Source organism: Zonotrichia albicollis, chromosome 1, assembly GCF_047830755.1.
Source record: "Zonotrichia albicollis isolate bZonAlb1 chromosome 1, bZonAlb1.hap1, whole genome shotgun sequence".
NCBI lineage: Eukaryota > Metazoa > Chordata > Aves > Passeriformes > Passerellidae > Zonotrichia > Zonotrichia albicollis.
This window is the reverse complement of record NC_133819.1, coordinates 152,961,823-152,978,785: the sequence shown is the minus strand read 5'-3', so window position 1 is coordinate 152,978,785 and position 16,963 is coordinate 152,961,823. Positions and strand designations below refer to the sequence as shown.

The 16,963-nt window shown below is 46.1% G+C and overlaps 4 non-coding genes across 4 annotated transcripts; all 4 read right to left on the bottom strand.

Moving 5' to 3' along the window:
- Positions 1-12,769: 12,769 nt before the first annotated feature.
- TRNAF-GAA (transfer RNA phenylalanine (anticodon GAA)) lies at positions 12,770-12,842 on the bottom strand. Its single transcript has one exon. It is a non-coding gene; the product is annotated as a tRNA-Phe (tRNA).
- Positions 12,843-13,813: 971 nt separating this feature from the next.
- TRNAF-GAA (transfer RNA phenylalanine (anticodon GAA)) lies at positions 13,814-13,886 on the bottom strand. Its single transcript has one exon. It is a non-coding gene; the product is annotated as a tRNA-Phe (tRNA).
- Positions 13,887-14,837: 951 nt separating this feature from the next.
- TRNAF-GAA (transfer RNA phenylalanine (anticodon GAA)) lies at positions 14,838-14,910 on the bottom strand. Its single transcript has one exon. It is a non-coding gene; the product is annotated as a tRNA-Phe (tRNA).
- Positions 14,911-15,917: 1,007 nt separating this feature from the next.
- On the bottom strand, positions 15,918-15,990 carry TRNAF-GAA (transfer RNA phenylalanine (anticodon GAA)). Its single transcript has one exon. It is a non-coding gene; the product is annotated as a tRNA-Phe (tRNA).
- Between the last annotated feature and the right edge of the window lie 973 nt (positions 15,991-16,963).

The following is a 16,963-nucleotide window of genomic DNA, read 5'->3' as shown; positions in this document are numbered from 1 at the left end:
GTGGTCACAGAATCATGGAATGGGTCAGGCTGGAAGGGACCACAGTTGAATCATCTGGTGCCACCTCCTTGCTCAAACAGTGTCATCCCGGAGCACAGGCACAGGATTGTGTCCAGAAGTTCTGGAATATCTCCAGAGAGGGAAACTCCCACCTCCTCTGATCTCTGTTCAGGGCTTGGTCATTGCACAGGGAATAAGTTCTGCCTCATGTCCAGGTGGGATCAGTTCCTGGGATCAGTTCCTGCCTGTTCCTCTTGTGCCATTGCTGGGCCCCCCAGAGCAGAGCCTGATCCATGATCTGAGCCTTCCCTGTGGACAGGGACACATAGGGATGAGGTCCCCTCTCAGCTGTGTCTCCTCTCAAGGCTGAACAGCCCCAGCTGAACATAATGAAAAGACTGCAGCCTCTTTCTTATCAGTAGAGGATCAGAGGGATTGGTTGCCCTGAGAGGTTGTGGAGTTTCCATTCTGAGAAATTTTAAAATGCCACCTAGCTGTGGCATTTCCCTGGGTTACTGGCTCTGTGTGGCCCTGCTGGAGCAGAGAGTTGCACTAGAAGATGTCCAGAAATCTCCTCCAACTCTTCAGCAAGTAGAGGACAAAGACAAAATTTTATGTGTAGGGCAGGGAAAAGCCAGGCCAATGTCATCCTCAGGTTTTTCCATCAGCAGTGTCCACCTGGCCAATCTGCACCATCATCCTGGCTGACCAACCAGCCAACAAAGAGCTGGGACCAAGATTAGGGTGTCAGAAAAACCAGACCTACAAATGAATAAAACCAAATTTAAACACTCCTATCCTTAAAATATTATCAAGGTAAAGTTCTTCTCTTTTTATTTTTTTCTTTTTTTTTTTTTTTTTTGAGTCAAAATAATAACTCTAAAAGCACAAAGAGACTCCTTCAAATTGAACTCCTCACCCGCTCTGAAATCCCGGTGCCTGTCATCTGCTGCAGGATCTGCAGCGCGACGTCACACCCAGAGCCCCCAAATAAACTTCCGCTCTCGTTTCAGGCACCATCTGTGTCCCATTTCTGCAGTGCCTGGCAGAGATTGCTTGCCTTCTATGGAATGTTCCTTTCCCCTTGCCTGAGCTGCAGACTTCGGAGGTGGGGAAGTCGGCGGGTGGAACGGATCCCAGCTCCGCGCGCTGCGCTGGCTGCCCTTGGGTGCTGGGATGATTTTGGTGCTTGTCCCTGGTCAGATGGCCTCAAATCAGGCTCCAGGGCAACCCAAAGAAGAGGTGAAGATAACATTTGGTCATCTGGTTTCAGGAGAGGCTTTATGGGGGTGTTGGGTGTTAATGAGGGTGGGAGTGGTGAGGTGAGGAAGAGCCAAGTTGAGGATAATCATGGAGGGGTCCAAATGCACTGGAACATGGAACTGCCCTGGGTCACAGAGTCACAGAATCACAGAACCACAGAACCACAAAACCGCAAAATAACCTGAGTTGGAACAGACCCCCAGGGATCGTCTAGTCCAACTCCTGGCCCTGCACAGGACAACCCAACAATCCCACCTTGTGCCCAAGAGTACTCCTTGAGCTCTGTCAGGCTGGTTCTGTGACCACTGCCCTGGGGAGCTGTTCCAGTACCCAAACATCCTCTGGGGGAAGAATATTTTCCTGAAATCCAGCCCAAGCCTCCCCTGACAAAACTTCAGGCCAATCCCTCGGGTCCTGTCATTGGTCACCACAGAGCAGAGATCAGTGTCCACCCCTCCTCTTCCTCTCAGGAGGAAGTTTTAGACTGTGGTGGGGTCTCCCCTCATTCTCCTCTTCTCCAGCTGAACAAAGCAAGTGCCCTCAGCTGCTCCTCACACAGCTTCCCCAGGATGGAGTTCACAATCTTGTCTTCCTCTTATGCAAATAAATTGAACTTTAATGCATAATTCAGGCAGATGCAACCCAAACATATCATGAAGAGCCTTGCCTTAGGCTCCCCACCAAACCAGCTGAATCTCTGCCAATCCTGTGCCTCAGTTTCCCTCTCTGCAGCACTGACACTTCCCTTCCTTTCTCCTGGGAAGAGCCAGCTTGCAGGTGAAAGGACTCTGTGTTCCCAGCTTGTTTTCTTGTGTTATCCCAGCACGTGTCCCCAGGGATGATGCTGGATTACTCATACACCTCTCGAGTCCTCTGCTTCTCTAATTCCTTTTATTTGCAAGAATTAGGAACAGTCATGCTATCCAGGAAAACACAGCCCTCACAATGCCAGCGCCGGCGTCACAGAGCTGTGCTTGGCAGGCTGTTCCTGAGAAACTCCTGGGACTTTCAGGTGGATTCACCTCCAAGTGGGGCGGAAATGGGGAGGAGGGAGTGATTAGAGAGGAGAGGACAAATTGTCTCAGAACACTGCAAGATGAGGTAAATAATTAGGAAACCATGTGGGAAAACAGATGATTCAAATCCTGGGTCACCTTTCATACACAACTTTTCAAATAGCCAGGAAAGACTTTGGGATTTTTCTGGAAAGAGAGAGGGTACTGGAGATGAGAAAAACTTGGAATATTTTGCCTATCATGGCAAAGGTTAACCAGGTTTAGTGTTGATCTTGATGTGGATCTGGAGGTTGTAAGGATGAGGAATTTGTGGTAGAGCCAGAGGTCAGCACTGTAAGAAAGGGGTTTAAACTGGTTAAGGAAGTGAAAATTCCAAGGCTTATATCAGTCAATACAGGGCAGCTCCCAATGAGCTCTTTCCTGTCCTCCAGAAAGACCTACAAATGCCAGAAGAGGCTTGTAGGGACTTCTAGGGAAAGAGTTTTGCCATGTGGTTGCTGGGAACTCCCTTCCCATCCCTAATGTTCGTTTTGCTGCACAACCCCCTTTGTTGCCACTGTGGCTGATCCATCTGAGGATGCTCAGGTCTCATAGGACACAACAAAGCGGATGAAGAAGGTGTGATGAATCAAATCCCTCTCTTCGCCATTCTCCTTCCACTATTAGTTTTTAAATGTTAATTTTTTGGTTTATTTTCTTCTTTTTTTTTTAGTCAAAAGCTGAACCCCAAAATTCAGGGATTTAACCTACTTTTGAAATTGTATTACCCCTTGATTTTGAGGTGGTAGCCCCAAACTCTGACATGGGCAGCTATGGTTCAATGTTTATTTTGGTTCTTCCAGCTGCCAAAACAAGAGGTGTTCAGACCTCTGCTGCCTTGGTGCTGCCATGTTTAATAACCCTGGTTATTAAATCAGTAATCCTGGTTGTGAAGATTTTGTCTAAAAGTGTTAAAACACTTTCTTGATCATTTTGATAACTTTTGGTTCAAGGGCTCTGCTTCTGGATGTGGCACATTTTGGCAAGAGAAGTGGCCACTACACAGATGTAGGGAAAATAAAAAGATACTCCTAAATCAATCTCCAGAAATCTGAATTGATTTAAAGCCCTCTTTATTCCATTCCTGTATTCACATTGAGACCCCCATTCCCTCAAATCCCAGTTATAATCGGACTCACTGGAAAGTTTCATAATTAGAAAGTTTTAATCATTATTAAATCATTATATCAGGAATAGTGCGGCTAGCGGGACCAGGGCAGTAATCATCCCCCTGTACCCAATACCTCCAATCCTGAGTTCAGTTCTGGCTCCCTCATGATAAGAAGGACATTGAGGGGCTGGAGAGTGTCCAGAGAAGGGAATGGAGCTGGGGAAGGGTCTGGAGCAGCAGGAGAGGCTGAGGGCGCTGAGAAAGGGGCTCAGCCTGGAGAAAAGGAGGCTCAGGAGGGACCTTCTCTCCACAATCCCTGTGATAGGAGGATGGAGGCAGGTGGTATTGGCCTCTTCTCCTAAGAAAGGAGGAATGGGATAAGGGATAACAGCCTCAAATTGCATCAGGGGAAGAATTAGGTTGGATATTAGGAAAAATTACTCTGTAAGGGTTATCAAGTGCTGGCACAGGCTGCCCAGGACAGTGGTGGAGTCCCTATCCTTGAAAGTATTTAAAAGCCATGAGGATGTGGCACCTGGGGACATGGTTTAGTGGTGACCTTGGCAGTGCTGCATTGATGGCTGGACTCAGAGATCCTAGAGGGCTTTTCCAACCTAAATAACTCCACGATTCAAAGCACCCAATTTTATAAAAAGCCATGGCAGAGAGGGAAAAAGATCATTAATCTCATTTTCAGCCTGTCTATCCCAGCTGTTCTGCTATTCCTTACAGCAATAAAATTCTAGGAAAGATGGACATGGGAGGGATCTGATGTTTCCTAGGAGTGACAGCAGAACCCTTTAAACCCAGCAGAACCCTTCAAACAAGGAGTGGGAATAACTCGTAACACATTCCAGAGCCCTGCCGTGCTCTGTCTGTGCCTCCCGCCCACCTGCCAGGGGGAGTGGGGAGGGAAAAGTTCACCTGGAAGGGAAAACAAGCAGCTCCTGGAGGAGGTGAGAGAGGAGGATCCTGTGAAATGCCAGTTTCATTCTCAGGAGCTTTCTGGGTTGAACCTGATCTAGGGGCATGAAAGGTGGGCAGGTGAAAGGGACAAAGGGATCAAAGAGGTGTCCTAACATTTTTATCAATTTAGTCCAGAAAGTTTGGCTTGTTTGGATTAAGGAATTTCTTGCATATTCCTCTGGAAGTCTCTCTCTCACATTTTCAAACACTGTTTAATTTGCTGCAGTGTGTGAGACCGACTTTTAACAATTTATCTTGACAGCTGCCAGCCCTGGAATGGGACAAATTCCTCAGCGCTGCTGGAGGATTGATACAGATTTATCTGTGCTGCAGATGGCTGTAGGCACATTTGCAGGTGTTTGATGGGGATTTGGCTCCTTCTCCTGACATCTTCAATCTAATTTCTCCCTCTCTCTTTTTTTTTTTTTTTTTTTTTTGTAATAGTTTATAGATTCCATCTCCTCAAAGAGAAGATGTTTGACCCATGTGGGAAGTCATGGCTCACTTCCCTCAGCTCAGCTGAGGCTCTCAAAGGTCCCTCTGGCCCCTGATTCATACAATCACAGAATCAGAGTTTGGGCTAGAAAACACCTTAAAGATCATCCAGTTCCAACACTCCATGGGCAGGGGCAACTTCCACTTGACCAGGTCACTCAGAGCCCCATCAAGTCACTTGGATTCTCCATCAGCATGTGCACAAGCTGATAAATCACATTTCTGGACATATTTTCTCTTGCTGTCAGGTTCTGCTCCTCTGAAAAATCATCTTATTGTGTTACTGTGTTTCCAAAGTAGGAACCTTTACAGGAAAAATATTTTCTGTATTATTTCTATTTTCTACATTATTTCTATTTTTTATATTGCTCCTTTCTAAGCCAGACACTAAGAAGACTTGAGACAATAATCCCTGTACAGGCCATTCACTGAAGGGTAGAACTTGATCGTTGTGAGTCCCTTCCAACTCAAAATAATCTGTGATTTTGTGAAATATCCAGAGCTATCCACACATTTTGATGGATGACCATGGGCCATCCATAAACTTGGGCTGAGATTCTGTGCAGGCCCCTCACCTTTACCCCAAAATTATCAGGCATCTGAGAGGTGTAATTCTATTTTTCAGGGAATTCTGACCGCACCATTCCAAACCCTGAGCAACACTTGTTTTGTTTTTTTTCTCAGTGAAGAACTAAAATTGCAAAGGTACTGAGTTTTTCATCTACTGTCTATATTGAGAGGCTGGAAAGGAAAAAAAGGGAAAAAAAAGAAAAAGAAAAAGAAAAGCAGCTCAACTTAGAAACTTCAGCTCCAAGTTTCAAGTTAAAGGTGATGATCTGAGACCTTGGGCTGAAAAAAAAAAGCACCCTCAGTGCATTTTCAAGCCTTCTACTCCTGGTTTTACGTACATCTGCTCTTGGTTTTTATTTAAAGGATTGGCTGCAAGAGTAGGGAGCTTGCAGGTTAAATCTGGAGCTGAGGCAAAGTGTGAACTCCACTTTTGGAAGCTTTCAGGTGGCTGCAAACCCAGCTCCCCTCAGCACATCCATGGCCACCCTTCAGGATCTTTGATGACTTCAAAACCAGCAGCTGGTGAAGATCAGCCCCAGGAACAAAAAAAGCTGCTGCCGTTTTCTATGCAGATTGTATGGTTTCCCAAAGCCCGTTTCACTTCTCCTCCTCCTCCTCCTTAAAATTCTCTTTCTCTGAGGTGCCAAAGCCTCCTCCATCAATTTGTGAGAACTTCTGCTTGAAAACTGGAGCAGAGCATCACCCACGGAACCAGGCTGGCATGAAAATACCGGAGGCAGAGGCTCTGATGAGAAACGACTCGAGGAGTTTCCCCGTGCCAGGGTGAAAGAAATGGGAAAATGGAATCAACTCCACCAAAATTCCTGGGTGATGGGACACCTGCCCAGCACCTTCTGACCATGGACAGGGATATAGCTAATTTTTTAATTTCCTCCTGCAGTCTTTTAATTCATAATTTTATCATTTTGCTGCTTTTCTGGGGCTTGAAGTATACCCAAATCTATTTTTTTCCCCATGAAGAAAAAAACCCAACCAATTCAGCAGGTCAAGCTTTCTCCTAACATTTCCAATTGCTTGGAATGAGGGATGAGAAGGCAAAATTGAATTTCCAAAGCAAAAGAGAAGTTTTCAACTCATGTGGACAACTCAAGGAAGTTAAAAATCTGATCTCAGTGTAGTTTAAAGCCTTACATGCTGTAGAGTAATTAAAATCACTTCTCTACTGGATCCTCATCTTTTTTACATTAAATACTTTTCCCAAATTTGTCGAGTTTTGCCAAGGATGTTTTCAGTGCTGTAGATACTTGCTAGGAACCAAACTGAAATCCACCCACCTTTCTGCATGGAATTTCAAACTCTCCCCAAGCTGTCACCTCCTGGATGCTCCCAGAAGCTGCCAGAAGAGTTTTTACTCCTGTCCCAGCCTGAATCCCACCCTGGGCAGGAGAATAAAAAAAAAACTCTATATCTAATAAGTGACAGCAGGAAGCTCCACAATCCTGTTTCTCTCTGCTTTTCTGAGCACAATTTGCATATTTAAATAGGCTACTTCCCCTTGGAATGAACAGTGCTTCACGTTCTCTCCTTTTCCTCCACTTGCAGCCCTCAGTGACGAATAAAATTAGGGTTTGCTATTCAAACCTAAGAGAAAGGAGAACTCAAAACCCCAAAAGTTAACAGCCCCATTAATGACCTCAATTGTATTTAACTAATCAGCCACACATGATAAAGCCAAGGCCCTTTAAAGGTATTTTGACAGTCTGTATACTTTAGTACCTGTGAGGACCTGAGCTGGGTCCAAAAAGTATTGTTTTATTCCCCAGTTTTACTGTTTGGTATTCAGAGCAAGTCCTGGACAGTTGCTGCATTTGAATATTCATCTTTTACGTTTTATTTTTCTTTTCTTTTTGTTTGGTTGGGGTTTTTTGGTTGGTTGGTTGGTTTTTTGGTCTTTTGTTTGTTTGTTTGTTTTTGTTTTTAATTTTGGGGGTGTTTCTTTTGCATGGCACATGTCCACACCCCATTTAAGACTGAGTTTAGACAGTGACAGAAATCCTAACTCAAAATTTTCTGGGGTTTTTCTGGATGACTTGAGTGAAAGAACCATTCTGATACCCACACAGAATAAATCATAGAATCCTGGGATGGTTTGGATTGGAAAGGACCTTATAGATCATCCAGTTCCACCTCCCTGCCATGGGCTGGGACACCTCCCACTATCCCAGGTTGCTCCAAGCCTCATCCAACCTGGTCATAAACACTTTCAGGGATGGGGCAGCCACAGCTTCTCTGGGAAACCTGTGCCAGGGCCTCACCATCCTCACAGGGAAGAATTTCTTCCCAATATCCAATCCATCTTGGTTCTCTGTCAATTTAAAGCCATTCCCTGTGTCTTGCCCCTCCATCCTTTGTCCTAAGTCCCCCTCCAGCTCTCCTGGAGCCCCTTCAGGCACTGGAAAAGGCTCTGAGCTCTCCCTGGAGCCTTCTCTTCTCCAGGCTGGGCATTCCCAGCTCTCCCAGCCTGGCTCCAGGTCACATTTGCTCTGTGTAAGTCACCTGCAACTTCATCTTTGTACCTGAATTAAGACCCTGTGCTTTCCCAGAGATCCAGAGAACTCCCACTGCTAAAAGCAGGCAGGGACGGATTTCCAGCTCTAAGCTCAGATTTTGGAAAAGCTGAGCTCTTAGGAGCAGCTGTACTCCTTGCTGGATGTGCAGGGTCAGCTCCTAGGCCGTGGAATTCTTCTTGAGGCTCTCTGGGCCAAAACTTCTCCTTAGCAGTAAAACCCTTGGTATTCCCAGGATCCTTATGGAGTAATTCACATTATTTGGTGCCTCAGACCTCGACTCAGCCTTCAGCCACTGAAATGTTTGGGACCAACCTGAGCTTCTCAGAGGTCATGAGAGAGGGCAAAGCTGACCTTAAGCTGCTGTCAGAGGGTCAGGATGGCAGCTCCTGCCTCCCACTGCTGGATCCTTCTCCTGATGTGAGCGGGGGTGGGCTGCATTCCACAAAAGTGGGAATTTTCGCCCCTGTTCCCAGCACAGCTCCAAGAGCTCCCTTAATGTCTTTGTGCCTGCAGCAGTAATCTCAGGATTACTGCTCCCAAGGCATGCAAATAATAATCCTCTCTTTTCCCTCATCTTGTAGCAGCCATGTAATTTAGAAAATTAATCTGCAGTGTCTTTTTTCGTCTGCATGTGCTGCCTCTGCCACAGTGAAATCCCTCTGGCTCATCCCAGAGTGCTGTCCCAAGGATTCTGGAGAACTTTGCCCAGTGTTCTGAGGGGTGAAACTGAGCCATGGGTAAGGGAATTGCCAAATCCAGGGGTGAAACTGAGCCATGGGTAAGGGAATTGCCAAATCCAGTGGTGAAACTGAGACATGGATAAGGGAATTGCCAAATCCAGTGGTGAAACTGAGACATGGGTAAGGGAATTGCCTTTTCCTCGTGCCAGCCATTGGCAGAACAAGGGAAAAAGCAGACATGCAATTAGCCCATCTATTAAAGTCTCTCTGAGCAACCTGGTCTAGTGGAAGGTGCTCCTGACTGTGGCACGGGGGCTGGAATTATGGGATATTTCCAGTCCCTTCCAACCCAAACCATTCTATGATTCAATGAAAAAGAAAGCAAAAGCAAAATCACTCTGTGGAAATGTGAACTGTGACAAAAACAATCAGCCAAATCCAAATTTCCTGGGCTTGCTTGCTTTCTTTCTTTCTTTCTTTCTTTCTTTCTTTCTTTCTTTCTTTCTTTCTTTTCCTTCCTTCCTTCCTTCCTTCCTTCCTTCCTTCCTTCCTTCCTTCCTTCCTTCCTTCCTTCCTTCCTTCCTCCCTCTCTTTCTCTCTCTTTCCTTTCTCTCTCTTTCCTTTCTCTCTCTTTCTCTCTCTCTCCTTTTCTTTCTCTCTTTCTCTCTCTCTTTCTTTCTCTCTTTCTCACTTTTTCTCTCTTTCTTTCTTTTCCTTCCTTTCTGCAGTGAAAGATTTTAGCCTCCTGCTGAGGGTTTCCCATATATTTATCCATCTGGTCTTTCTATTCATGCTCCTTGTCAGCTCTGGAGCTGTGATGTCAGGGTGGGTTTGTGAGGATTGATCCCTGCCCGAGCTCTTGGCAGCAAAGCTGGAGAGGGAAGTTCATGATGACTGGGGAAAAGCAAAGCAGGACTGAAAGCATTGAGAGAAAGAAGCAGAAATCACCAGAATAAAAGGCAGAGAATCAGAGCTGAAGGGCAGAGCTGTTTGTGGGGGAGAGAGCTGCGGGTTGCAGCAGGTACCCGGGGAAAGATGGATTTTGGGATCAGCCGCGCTCTGATTGATCGGTGTGGGGGCTCTGGAGGGGTCTGAGCGGGGGTGAGAGGAGGGAGCTGAGTGCGAGGGGGCTGCAGGAGGTGCTGGCAGGGCAGCCGCCCCCGCTCCTGCCGCCCACCGCGGTTATTCATCCCGCTCCTTCCCTCGCAGCATCCCCGGGAGCACGGGCAGGTTTTAACCCTTCTCTCAGCCAAATCCAGGGAAACTTGGCAACTTCTGGTGCTCAGGTTTGAGTCAAAGCTGTTTCATCCAGGAGGGGACTGAGTTGTCAGGAGAAGTAGGAGGGGAAATAAAACTTATCTCCTCTCAGAGCTGTGCTGTGGTCTCTGGGATTTCTGGATTTCCTGAATGCTGACACCAGTGGGGATCTTTCCTTTGCCTTCCCACAGCTGTGGGTCAGGCTTGAAACCGATTTCATTGGAGTTACCCACGTGTGTTGAGCTCGTGTGTGACAGTGTTCACAGGGGTTTTCAGGTGAGGGAAGAGATGAGAATGTTGACTCCATGTTCAGAAGGCTTGATTTATTATTTTATGATATATATATTCCATTGAAACGATACTAAAAAGAATAGAAGGCAAAGTTTCATCTCAGAAGGCTAGCTAAGCTAAGAATAGGAAGGAATGAATAATAAAGGTTTGTGTCTTGGACAGAGAGTCCAAGCTAACTGGGCTGTGTTTGGCCATTAATTGTAAACATCCAAGATGGGGCAATTACAGATGCACCTGTTGCATTCCACAGCAGGAGATAACCATTGTTTACATTTTGTTGCTGAAGCCTCTCAGCTTCTCAGCAGGAAAAAATCCTAATGAAAAGATTTTCATAAAAAGATGTCTGCGACACTCGTGTTTGAGGCCAACAAGCCCAGATGTCACTGTCACTTCCACAGGCACAAAGGTGCCAGCTCTGGCTGGGCATCCCCTGGGGCTGGCTGGGAGCAGAGACCAGGTCAGGAGGGGGAACAGGTCCCCTGCACTGGGTTTTAGAGTGGCCAAAGGAAATGGAACTGCTCTGCCCTGTTTGCTGAGACTAAACCCGTCTGGCAGGGCCAAAACCTCTTCCCCTCTCTGCCCCAGCAGAAGTTACAGAATAGAAGATTCATGGAATGGTTTGGGTTGGGAGGGACCTTAAAATCCTGTGGTCCCAACCCCCTCTACCAACACCTTCTGCTAGATCAAGTTGTTCAAGTTGCTCATCCAGCTTGGCCAAACATTTCCAGGGATGGAGCAGCCACAGATTGTCTGGGAAATAGATGCCAGAATTTTACCACCACCACCATATGGAAAAATTTCTTCCCAATATCCCACCTAACCCTGCCTACTGGCAGTGGGAAGCTATTCCCTGTGTCCTGTTCCTCCATCCCTTATTCCAAGTCTCTCTCCATCTCTCCTGGAGCCCCTTTAGGCTCTGGAAGGGGCTCTAAGATCGCCAAACCTTTTCTTCTCCAGTCTGAATAATCTTTTATTATTATCTCTCTCATCTCTCAGCATTTCTTCAAAAATAGACCTATTAAATCCAAACCACTTCCTGGGAATTGTTCCTGGCTCCTGCTATGCAGGGAACTGTGTCTGGGCATTGTCTGGGAGCACACAGATTGTCACATTTAAGCCATTCTGGTCGCCATCAGGTTGGTGTCTCTGGTATGGGATTTGCCTCTCTCCTTAAGGGATTTGCCTCTCCCCTTGGGGCTCAGGGCTGCCTTTCTCCAGGGGGTTAATGAGGTCGGAGCCCCTCAGCACAACCATGGTGTGTGAACTGTTCTTAAACCTGAGAGCAATTTTTGGGATGTTCATAACACCTGAGCTCTGCTTTCATAACAAAATGAGGCCCAAGACACACACAAAATTTGATATCATTTAATCCCACACATGGACCTTGCAGGGAGTTCTGACCTACTTTGATCCAATTTGGGGACCAGGAGGCTCCTGGCCTAATTTAGATCCAGGCAAAGACAGCTGGAGTAAAGGCTAATTTCCAGCTGGTGCATCCCTGAGCCAGATGATCCTGCCTGAGGGCATCAGGTCTGCAAAGGTCCAGCCTGGGTGAGGAGCTGCTGCATTTGTGGCGTTGTGTTTGTGGTGTTGCGTTTGTGGTGTCGTGTTTGTGGTGTTATGTTTGTGATGTTCCATTTGTGGTTTTGTGTTTGTGGTGTTATGTTTGTGGTGTTGTGTTTGTGGTGTTGCATTTGTGGTGTTGTGTTTGTGGTTTTATGTTTGTGATATTGCGTTTGAGGTGTTGTATTTGTAGTTTTGTGTTTGTGGTGTTGCATTTGTGGTGTTGTGTTTGTGATGTTGTGTTTGTGGTGTTATGTTTGTGGTGTTGCATTTGTAGTGTTGTATTTGAGTGACAGCTCTTGGCAGAGGCGTTTGCCTGGCAGGACCCTTGGTATCTCTTCAAGGCTTAAGCAAGTGATGATGTTTTTGGTTTATACACCAAAGTTATTTTAAACACATCCTGGTCAGGGAAGTATTTTTGGAATTTATGGATATCAGGCAGCCTGATGTCCCTGACTTTTAGAGCACCACCAGAAGGAAAAGGGGGGAGAAAAGTTCCTGTCTTTTGTCTATGTCTATGAAGAAGGGATTGGATGAGCATTGGGGTTGATCTTGAGAAGATCAAGGGTTTGCTGCTTCTCACATGTCTTTTTGGACAACTGGCATTTCATGTCCTGTCTCTGGTGTTGGTCTCTGGTCCATTCTCCCACGGAACAGGAATAAGAAAGGGACAAAAGGCGCAAACACAAAGCAGAGTTACTCAGTTTGGTGGGGTGTCTGCACATTGAACACCATCATTTGGCAAGAGTCAGGATAATAAACATGAAATGGTCAGGAAAGAGTAGAAAACTTAATCAGAGAATCATAGAGTATCCTGAGCTGGAAGGACCCACAAGGATAAAACCAGAGAACCATTAAGATTGCAGAAGATTTCCAAGATAGAGTCCAAGCTTTGACTCATCAACTAAGCAAGATGCCTGAATGCCATGTCCAGTCATTTCCTGGACACATCCAGGGATGCACCATTGATTCCAACTGCTAAAACCCTGCTGAAGCCCGGGATTGAACCAGGGACCTTTAGATCTTCAGTCTAACGCTCTCCCAGCTGAGCTACTTCAGCCTTGACAACAAAATTTTTTTTTCCCTATAAACAACAAGTAAACACACTGGAAAAATTCAGCCTGGAAAATAGAAATTTTAGGGAGAGGTTGCTTCAAGGTCAGATGTGATTGATGCTAAAAATCACTTTCATGGATAAGGGGTTTTTCCTATTCCCCAAACCCAGTTTTGATTTCCTGCTTAGTCATACACCAAAGGTGGATCAACCTTTCTGCTTCTTCTCAGGGCAGTCCATGCCACAGGACTGGGAACAAGCAGTGGAAAGAACAAAAATCCCATTACATCACAATTTTTGGTAAAATACTTGAATTGTAAACCCCTGTCCCTATTTCACAGGCTCAGACCGGTTGAGGTCCAAATATTCCCAAATCCCAGAATTCCCAAAATCCTGGAATTCTCAAAATCTGGAATTCCTGATCCCAAATATTCCCAAAGTTCCCAAACCTCAGAATTTCTGAATTCCAAAATTCCCCAAATCCCAAAATTCCCCATCCCAAATATTCCTAAAATTCCCAAATCCTGGAACACCCCAATCCCGGAATTCCCCAAAATTCCCCAAATCCCAGAATTCCTGATCCCAAATTTTCCCAGCAATTCCAAAATCACAGACTTTCCCCATCCAAAATATCCCCAAAATTCCCGAAACCCAGAATCCCTAAATTCTAGAAGTCCTGATCTGAAATATTCCCAAAATTCCTCCATGAGGTCCCTGCTCCAAAGCCCTGCTCAAGCAGGACCTACAGCCCCTTGCCCAGGACCATCTCCAGTTGGGAATATGTCAGAGAAGGGGAGCTCCACACTCTCCCAAGGCCACAGGGCCCAGTTTCTCCTCCTTTCCCCACAGCTGAGATGCTCCTGTGCCCTCCAGGGCTCCCAGTGCTGCTGGCCCTGGGCTGGGCTCTGTCCTGGGTGTCCAGGTCTCTCCTGCAGTGCAGAGCCCAGGCCTGGGCACCCAAAAGTGCAGGAAAAGTCTGCTGAAGCCCGGGATTGAACCAGGGACCTTTAGATCTTCAGTCTAACGCTCTCCCAGCTGAGCTACTTCAGCCCTGATAACAATAATTTTTTTCCCCATAAACAACAGGTAAACACACTGGAGCCCTTCTGCTTGGAAAATACAAATTTTAGGGAGAGAGGTTGCTTCAAAGTCAGTTGTGATTGATGCTAAAAATCACTTTCAAGGATAAGGGGTTTTTCCTATTTCCCCAAACCCAGTTTTGATTTCCTGCTTGGCCATACACCAAAGGTGGGTCAAACTTTCTGCTTCTTCTCAGGGCAGTCCATGCCACAGGACTGGGAACAGGCAGTAGAAAGAACAAAAATCCCTTTATATCACGATTTTTGCTAAAAACTTGAATTGTAAAACCCTGTCCCTATTTCACAGACTCAGACTGGTTGAGGTCCAAATATTCCCAAAATCCTGGAATTCCCAAATTCTGGAATTTCTGATCCCAAATATTCCCAAAGTTCCCAAACCTCAGAATTTCTGAATTCCAAAATTCCCCAAATCCCAAAATTCCCCATCCCAAATATTCCTAAAATTCCCAAATCCTGGAACACCCCAATCCCAGAATTCCCCAAAATTCCCAAATCCCAGAATTCCTGATCCCAAATTTTCCCAGCAATTCCAAAATCACAGACTTTCCCCATCCAAAATGTTCCCAAAATTCCCAAAACCCAGAATCCCTAAATTCTGGAAGTCCTGATCCGAAATATTCCCAAAATTCCTCCATGAGGTCCCTGCTCCAAAGCCCTGCTCAAGCAGGACCTACAGCCACCCAGCACCACCTCCAGTTGAGAATATGTCAGAGAAGGGGAGCTCCACACTCTCCCAAGGCCACAGGGCCCAGTTTCTCCTCCTTTCCCCACAGCTGAGATGCTCCTGTGCCCTCCAGGGCTCCCAGTGCTGCTGGCCCTGGGCTGGGCTCTGTCCTGGGTGTCCAGGTCTCTCCTGCAGTGCAGAGCCCAGGCCTGGGCACCCAAAAGTGCAGGAAAAGTCTGCTGAAGCCCGGGATTGAACCAGGGACCTTTAGATCTTCAGTCTAACGCTCTCCCAGCTGAGCTACTTCAGCCCTGATAACAATTATTTTTTTCCCTATAAACAACAGGTAAACACACTGGAGCCCTTCTGCTTGGAAAATACAAATTTTAGGGAGAGGTTGCTTCAAAGTCAGTTGTGATTGATGCTAAAAATCACTTTCAAGGATAAGGGGTTTTTCCTATTTCCCCAAACCCAGTTTTGATTTCCTGCTTGGCCATACACCAAAGGTGGGTCAAACTTTCTGCTTCTTCTCAGGGCAGTCCATGCCACAGGATAGGGAACAGGCAGTGGAAGGAACAAAAATCCCTTTATATCACGATTTTTGCTAAAAACTTGAATTGTAAAACCCTGTCCCTATTTCACAGACTCAGACTGGTTGAGGTCCAAATATCCCCAAATCCTGGAATTCCCAAATCCCAGAATATTCCAATCCCAAAATTCTCAAACCTGGAATTCCTCAATCCCAAAATTCAAAAATATTCCCAGAATTCCCAAATCCCAGAATTTCCCATCCTAAATAGTCCCAAAATTCCCAAAAATCCCAAAATTCCCAAATCCCAGAATTTCTGATTCCCAAAATTCCCCAGCCCAAAAATTCCCAAAATTCCTAAATCCCAGAATTCCACATCCCAAATATTCTCAAAATTCCCCAATCTCAGAATTCCCAAATGCCAGAAATTACAATCCCAAATATCCCCAAAATTCCCAAATCCCGGAATCCGCAAATTCTGGAATTCCTGATCCAAAATATTCCCAAAATTCCTCCATGAGGTCCCTGCTCCAAAGCCCTGCTCAAGCAGGACCTACAGCGCCTTGCCCAGGACCATCTCCAGTTGGGAATATGTCAGAGAAGGGGAGCTCCACACTCTCGCAAGGCCACAGGGCCCAGTTTCTCCTCCTTTCCCCACAGCTGAGATGCTCCTGTGCCCTCCAGGGCTCCCAGTGCTGCTGGCCCTGGGCTGGGCTCTGTCCTGGGTGTCCAGGTCTCTCCTGCAGTGCAGAGCCCAGGCCTGGGCACCCAAAAGTGCAGGAAAAGTCTGCTGAAGCCCGGGATTGAACCAGGGACCTTTAGATCTTCAGTCTAACGCTCTCCCAGCTGAGCTACTTCAGCCCTGCTGGGGCTCAAATTTTCCCAAAACCTGTTGGAATATGAAGGGATTTCAGACTTTGGCCACTCAAGCTGGCTCAGTGGACACTTGACTGTTTTTGATATATAAACACCGAGCCTAAACATCAACTTTCAGACCCCAGAAAGGTCAATAATTGTCAAAGGTCTTAAAATTGAGAATGGCTGTGGTGGATAAATATCCAAGACTGGAATTATTCTTACAACCACATCTGCAGTGGTAGCACCCAGACAGGCTGGTCTTCTTGGAAAGATGGAATGGTTTGAGATAGAAAGAATTTGAAAGGACCAGTTCTACCTCCTGCTATGGGCCTGGACACGTTCTGCTAGATCAGCCTGCTCCAAGTCTTATCCAACCTGACCTTAGACACTTTTAGGGATGAGGCAGCCACATCTTCTCTGGGAAACCCGTGCCAGGGCCTCACCACCCTCACAGGGAAGAATTTCTTCCTAATATTCAAGCCAACCCTACCCTGTGTCAATTTAAAGCCGTTCCTTGTTGTGGTGTTTTGAACCCCAGGATGAGGTGAGAGATGAGAATTTGACTCCAAGTTCTCAGAAGGCTGATTTAATATTTTATGATATTATATTAAAAGAAAATTATATACTAAACTATACTAAAGAAAGAGAAGGTAGAAAGTGTACATCAGAAGGCTAAAACAAGAACGAATAATAAAAACCTGTGACTGACCAGAGTCCCGGCACAGCTGGATTTGGATTGGTCATTTAATTAAAACAATTCACATGCTGAATAAACAATTCTCCAAATCACATTCCAAAGCAACAAGGAAGAAGCTGAAGCCTTCCAGCCTCCCAAGAAAAAAAAAACCCAGCGAAGGGATTCTTCATAAAATATCACAGTGACAATTCTCCCTTTTCCTGTCCCTCCATCCCTCCGTCCCAAGTCCCTCTCCACCTCTCCTGGAGCCACTTTAGGCACTGCAAGGGGCCCTGAGGT